The sequence below is a fragment of the Ictidomys tridecemlineatus genome, unplaced genomic scaffold, assembly GCF_052094955.1.
Source record: "Ictidomys tridecemlineatus isolate mIctTri1 unplaced genomic scaffold, mIctTri1.hap1 Scaffold_67, whole genome shotgun sequence".
In the NCBI taxonomy this organism is placed as follows: domain Eukaryota; kingdom Metazoa; phylum Chordata; class Mammalia; order Rodentia; family Sciuridae; genus Ictidomys; species Ictidomys tridecemlineatus.
Window position 1 is genome coordinate 192,519 of NW_027524711.1, and position 7,749 is coordinate 200,267.

The 7,749-nt window shown below is 39.9% G+C and overlaps 1 pseudogene; it reads right to left on the bottom strand.

The window, feature by feature from the left end:
* Window positions 1-228: 228 nt before the first annotated feature.
* On the bottom strand, window positions 229-1,251 carry LOC144364719 (transcription factor JunD-like; annotated as a pseudogene).
* Window positions 1,252-7,749: the final 6,498 nt, after the last annotated feature.

Below are 7,749 nucleotides of genomic sequence, written 5' to 3' on the forward strand. Positions count from 1 at the left end.
AGCGCGGGGGAACACAGACAGTACGAGGGGGTGTCATGCGCTTGCCCCCCCCCCCAGGAGCAGGGGGTCCAGCTTGTCAAGTCCAAGGCGCCCTCTCCAAGTCCTGGGCACCCTCTTGGAGGGGGTCGAGAGGGCAGCACCATACCAACTCCTGGGAGCTCAATCCCCGCCCCCTGCAAGCCCGCCCCTCAAGAGGAGGCGGGCCTAGGATGCGCCCTGTGCTTGGGCTCAGAACCAGGGCACCTAGTGCTGGGGTAGAAGCTGGCGGCTGCTGTTGACATGGCTGAGGACTTTCTGCTTGAGCTTCGCCACCTGCTTGGGCAGCAGGCTCCTGGTGAACGCCAGTTCCGTGTTCTGGCTCTTGAGCTCTTCACTTTCTCCTCCAGGTGAGAGATGCTCCAGCTTGCCCTTGGGGCACTTGGAGGCTGCGATATTGTTGAGCAGCTGCTTGGGCTCAGCCTTGAGGAGCTCCTGCATGTCCATGTCGATTGGCGACAGCAGGCTCTCTCCGAAGCTTGGCAATTCGGGCACCATCTGTGGCTGTCCTTGAGCACAGCTAGGCACAGCGGCCCCAGTAAATCACTGAGAGGCAGCGGCTGTGGGAAGGGAACGGGCTAGGAGGAGAAGGCGACAGTTGCAGCATCCCCAGCACACCCGGCGCCATCCTTGTAGTGGCTCAGGTTTAGGAAGACCAGTGCCAGCTGGGAGGGTGGCGCCTGATGCAGTGCCAGAGGGTCCTTCTGCGAGGCCACAGCAGCAGCCAGGCTGCACCCACGCCAAGCTGGTTCTGCTTATTCAAATCCTCAAGGGCCTTGACAAAGTCCTCGGTGAACTCCTGCTCCTCCTTGGCCACCATCTTGGGTAGAGGAACTGCGGGCTCCTCAGCGTGGTTGTGACCAGCCCGTTGGTCTGGATGTTGAGGCGCTCAAGCTCAGGAGAGGCGAGCTTGAGCAACCACAGATCCGGCTGGAGAGCAGGCTGTTGGGGCGACTGCTGGGGGTGCAGTCTGCCCAGGGGGGCCAGAGGTGGCGCCACCACCACTTGTTTGCTCAGGCTCAGCGTCAGCTGTCATTCTTCACCACTCTGCCTGAAATGCTGTTTGGGGCGCCCCAGGGACAAGCGGGCCAGGCACCCAAAGTTGCTGCTGCTGCCACTGACGCCATTGCCCAGGCTGCTCAGTGCCTCATCACCGAAGAAGGGTGTTTCTAGCCTCCGCATCACCATTGCCCCTGGTGCGGGAGGACTGTCCATGGCCTACCTGGGGGCTCGCTCCACTCCCCTGCCCATTCAGCCCTGTGCCCACCCCGGCAGTGGCCGTTGCCCCTGGGTCTTCTGTGGTGGCCCCTTGGAAACATTATTCTTAAGGGAGAAAATATTAAAGCATTCCCTCTAAAATTCAAAAAAAGGCAAAGGATGCCTTTTTTTTGCCAATTCAATTCAACATCATCCTTGAAGCTGTATCCAAAACCTATGTTTCTATTCATTTATCTTTAATAAATAAATGAATAGATAAATGAATAGAAACAGAGGAAATCAAACTATCACTATTTACAAATGGCATGATTCTATATTTAGAAAAATCCAAAAAATTTCACTTGAAAACTTTCTTGACTAATTAATTCAGCAAAGTAGCAGAATATAAAATAAACACCAATAAACTAAATGATTTTTCTATACTCAAGCAATTAATTCAGTGTAAAAAAATTAGCAAAACCACCCCATTAACAAAGGCCTCAAGAAAGAAAAAGAAAGAATAGAATAATAAAATACTTGGGAATCAATCTAGAAAAGAGGTAAAAATACCTCTACAATGAAAACCACAGAACACTAAAGATAGAAATTGAAGATCTCCCATGCTCTTGGTAGGAAGAATGATCATAGTCAAAACGGCAATAATAACAAAATACTTTACAGATTCAGTGCAATTCCTTTTAAAAGTCCAATGACATTCTTTATAAAACTAGAAAAAGCAATCGTGAAAACCATTTTAAAAAATAGGAGAGCCACAATAGTCATTCTCAACAAGCAATTCTCAACAAAATGTTTGAATCAATAGACATCACAATACTAGACCTTAAACTATACTACAGAGAAATAATTTTAAAAAGAAAGAAAGAGAAAAAAGGAAACCCCATATCAAAAGACATATAGACCAATCCATACTAGACAAAGGTGACCAAAACATAAATTGGAGAAAAGATAGCCTCTTCAACAATTGGTGCTGGGAAAGCTGGAAATCTGTATGTAGAAAGATGAAATATCCTGCTATACAACAGAAACAGATGAAGTTGCTATTTTTTCAATCTAAAATAGAAAAAAAAAAGAAAGAAGAGCATAAGTTTGTGAGCAAAATATACAAAGAAAACACAAAAGAAACACTTTACAACATTGCTTTAGGAAATGGTCCTTTGATTATGACAGCAAAAGGACAGGGAAGAGAACTATAAGCAGACAAGTATAATTCCATTAAACCAAAAGCTTCTGCACAGCACAGTAAAGCATGAACAGGGAAAAGATTCAACTGTTGGAATGAGAGAAATTACTTACACATCACCTGAGAAGAGTATAAAATCGGAAACACAAAATAATCTCTATGAAAACCCATTAAGTGAGCTGGGTACAGTGGGACATACCTTGAATACCAGTGGTTTGAGAAGGTGAGGTGGGAGGAACACAAGTTAAAAACCAGCCTCATCAAGTTAGCCAGGCCCTAAGTAACTGAATGAGACCATGTGTCTACATATATATATATATATATATATATATATATATATATATATATATATATATATATATATATAGAGAGAGAGAGAGAGAGAGAGAGAGAGAGAGAGAGAGAAGCATGTTGTTTGCAAAGAAATGTGGTTAGGGTGAAATGGGGTGCTGCTCTTCAATGGATATAAAATTTTAATTGCATAAAATAAATAACTTCTAGATATTTGCAGCAAAATTTTGTACTTACACTTTACAATAGTATAATGTTCACTTATATTTTTTCAGAGTACATGTATCCTACTTAGTGTTCTTACTATTGTGCAAGGGAGGAAGGGAGGATACAAGGGACTGAGGGAGGGAAGGATGATGGAGAGAGAGGAGGAGAGGAGGAGGAGGCAGAAGGCAGGGAAAGGAGGTCTAGCCCCATGATGCTCTTCCTACACAGTAAGGATTACTGCTCAAGGTGGACCTGTCCTTGATTGAATATTCTGCAGTTGCTATCACAATTTTTATTATTGATTTTACCTTACTACTTATTTTTCATAAGTAAATTCCAAGAAAGCAGTGGACCACAGGTATAAACACAGCATATAAATGTAACCTGCAGGAATAGTGCATTTGCCCACCTCATGAACACTGAGTTTTCATTCCCATTATCACAAATTCCAGTGGGCAAGGAAATATGGTAGCTAAGAGAGAGTTGAGTACAATGTGACCATGTCTTATTCACCAGTAAGTAAAAAAAGGGAACATGATGAAACCCGGGGAGGCCACACCTTAATGTTCAACCAGAATTAGATTCAAATACAGAAAGAAGACAGCTTTGTCACTCAAGGTACTTCACTGTGTTAACCCACCTCTCCAGCTGAGAATATGAAGGCAAAGGAAAAGTAGGGTGATCCACAGTCATTGTTCTTCCAGTTCTTTTAGACTCATTAATAAACCAGCTGGAGAAATTGTTCATGGTTATAAAGTTGTAGTAAAAACAATTGCACTGGTTCTGTGTAACATTCACTGCTTTGGTATTAATGAACACAACATGGATAAGTAAGCTCTCCAATGTGACTTGCTCGTAAGTTTGCATTTAGAATTGATATGGCATACATAAAGATGAATGTTAAAAATCTTGATAAAAATTTAAAATTCTGTAATAAGGACAATTAAAAGAAAGACAAAATTTACCATGACATGTGAAGATATCACAGAAGAAAGAAATAGATTTCTGTGGCATGATGTCAATGGTAGAGGTCACCTGATTTTATACAGGGAGTCAAAGTTTTCATTTTGCATTGGGCCTGACAAATTACACAAGTTTCCCTAAAAATACCAGTAAAAATGTGTATATTTCCCTGGAGAAAATGATGATTCTAGGATCTGGTAAGATAAATTAAAAAATGAACCTGAATATAGTAGGAGAAAAAGAAGGAAGAGTAAGAGGAGAGTCTCCGAAGATGTCTCACATGTAGATTCCTGAAAAATGACATGAGAATTAAAGTAAAAGATCCTAAAAGAGAGAAAGCTGGAAAATATGAGAAATAAAATAAAAAAAACATTATCAGTAAATTATAAGCAAAAGCAACAAATGAATATATATTTACTAATAAAACATAATTGACTTCATTGATAATAAGTGATGGGAACAGACAAATATTTCATATGGAAGAGTTCAAAACAATGCAGGAGAATAGCATCCCCTCCTGCATGTGGAGCTTAGTATCTTTGTATTTTATGGGTGGGCAGATTCAGTGACTTGATTGCAACAAATAGTGAAGGAATAAGGAAAATATTACATTTCCAAAGGATGAAGCTGGCACAAACTACCTTGGCAATGGATGGGATGTAGCACTTCAAATATTTTAGTGACCATCAGATAAACTCTTTATACTTTGAGAACAAGGCATTTGAAATGTATACTATTTCTTCCAAAATTATTTAATAAGTTCTCTTTATAGGTGACTAACAATAACCATTTTTACAAGCAGAAAACAAAACAAAAGGATACTCTCTCCCTCAGTGTTTAGTGCCTACCTTTAAGTGATCAAATAGAATAATTAGTTTTAATTTGTTTTTAATTAACAAATATTTCCTGCACATGTTAATGGAGTTGAGCATAACATTTCCAATTGCATGGTACACAGTGATCATATCTAATTATCTATCTTCTACTTTCATCACTTGCCCTGCCCCAGCACCCTTCCTACTCTCCAGAAATTACTATTGGGCTTCCATATTACTTCTAAAACATCAACTCTAGGGTGTAGGTGGCAAACATGGTAATAGAAAAAAAATTTCTGCAGCCACAACAAACATTTGCAGAAATAAACTCTTCCTACATCTCAGAGGCCATTAATATTAACACTTGGCTGAGTCTCCCTTTATCACATTGTACAAAATGAGAAAAATGATATCCAGCTATTGCCTTCACTATGCTGACCTTAATTTCTCCATAAATCTTCCATTTGGCTTCAATTTCCATCATCTGAGGACAGGGGCTCCACTGAGATCATCAGAAACCATTATGACACCAAATCACAAGGTCCCTCCTTTGCCACCCTATAGTTCACTTTTTAGTGGTTTTTAGAACAAAAGGTTCTGCCTTTCTTTTTAAAATCATCTCTCCCAGAAATCCATGTCATTACATATCCCTAGTTTACTATCTCCTTAAGTGGATGCCCTCACTCTCTGTCTCCTTCATATAATTTTCTTCTCCATTGCTAAATATAGGAGTGTCCCCGGCTCAGAGAAATGCTCCCTGTACTTCTATACACCCACACCCAGGGTCATGCTCAACCTCATTGCAGTATTTTGCACACTCCCCTGCCTTCCAAATATTCATTTTCTTCCCAGTCCTCTCCTCTCATGTTCAGACATGTTCATGTGGAAATCAAGGAGTAATCACAAATATCAACACAAAAGCCTTCTTTGAGACTAGCCTCATGTGGTTTTTCTGCTCCATACAGAATTGGGTATCAGCAACTACCCTAGAGTGCTCAAGTCACAAATTCAGCAATTGTCCTTGATCTTTTCATCATTACACTCACACCAATCCATCTCCAAACCTGCTTATCCTAAAGACAATATTATAAACATATATGTGTGAAAGAGAGATACATGTATTCAAAATTATTGCTTTATAAGTATATAATTATATGTACATTAAATGTTTATAAAATATATAATTATAAATAAATAAATCAGTTTAAGCCACTTTTATTCCTGTTACCAAGTCATGCCATCATGTCATGTAATACATATTCTATTGATAATCATATCTATGGGGACAAGTTCTGCTAAATAGCCACAAATCCTCTTCATATTGAGGGACTTAAAAGCTGCTTTTTCCAAAAAGCACTGAATATTTACTTAGGCCTAGAGATACCTAATGGACAACTACAAGTGAGATAACACTTGGCATCTCTGAGATATATTTATTCTATTTAATGGCTTATAATATCCACAGCATAGAAAAGAGAAAAAAATACCTGCAATATTACTAAGGACTCCTGAAACATCCGAGGAACAACAAGTGTAGAAAGAGGCCATGACTGAATTGAAACCCTTATTCCACTTCTGAATAAATTATGAAACAAATATATATGTTTACACACACACACACACACACACACACACACACTGGATAGTTAGTGTACTACTCCCTTTCATAGCTGGATGATTAATTTCATACATAGAATTAATGAATATTCATATAAAAAATAAAAAGCTGCTTATACAACAAATACTGAAGGGCTTTTTAAATGTTTATTAACCAAGCCAGCCAATAAGTAGGCAGATACTTTGGTGGACGCTAGAAAAAAAAAAAAGTCAAAAGTAGAGTTCTGACGCCATCTAGTGTCTAATTAGGAGTTAGCACTTCTAACAGTGGGAAAGTACACACATTAAGCAGAACAGTAAGTACAAGTAGGGATGAGACAGGAATTCTTGAAACCTCAGAGAGGGGTGGGGAGATGCAACTGAAAAAGCCAGCAAGGGAGGGATCCTTAAGGAGGCCTTTATCTCACAGGTAGAAAAGGATTGGGGCAGCTAAGTGACATGGTGAGGGGTGTGTTTTAGAATAATTGAGAAGGTAAAACATTGCCATGCATGGTGACATTAGATCAGATGCCTAAAGGGGGTCAGTACTTCATGTCCCTTTAGTGCCTGAATTCTTGCTTCAGACCAGGATAATAGTAGCCCCGACAGAATGAGAGCAGAGATTCCTTGCTCTTTTGTACATGTCTGTTTCCTCTTTGCCTAGAACAGAGCCTAGTACTATAGTTTTATATTAAAATGCAAGGGGTTATGTTTCCATATATAAAACTAAATAAAGATTGTGGTTTTTCATAGATGTAGAGTGTTTCCCTATTACACATAGGCATTGGGTTTAAGCCACACCATCACATAAAAATAAAATAAATGTATTGTGTCCACCTACAACTAAGAAATAAATGTTTAAAAGAAAAAAAAAACCTAAATGATAATACTGTCAAAATAGATGCCCTGCCCCATACATGCCAAACTGCCTTTCAGAGAACCATGAAGCTGAACAAGCCTGAGAGGCAGGCATCACATCGTGTTCTACTTTACAGATTTAGGGAGTTCCCCAAAGTTGCCCCAGGAAAGGATTAAGGCCTCCTCCCCCATCTATGTTTTTTCACTGACTAGGTGCTAGAAAACACTTCCTGTGCCTGAGTGAGTGAGTGATGTGGGCTGTGCTATCAAAACTAGGCTTTTAACTCATTCTCTTCATGAGTCCTGAGATTTTTAAATGTAGGGGAAGCTGTATCTCAAACCCAGAACAAAATCTGAAATCCAGAACTTCAGTTTAGCTCTACACATGTCTCAGAATAAACCCCTAGTTTTCTAGCTCTCTATTTACATATTCAAATCTAGGGTTCTCTGTTCACAGTAAGAATGAAATAGATAGTATAATGACCATGTAATCAGGATAATGGGCCTCACTCAACCACACCTGGAAGCTAACTGGAAGGTGTGTTAATGAGCACCATTGAGGCCTATTTCAAATGTAAAAGACCT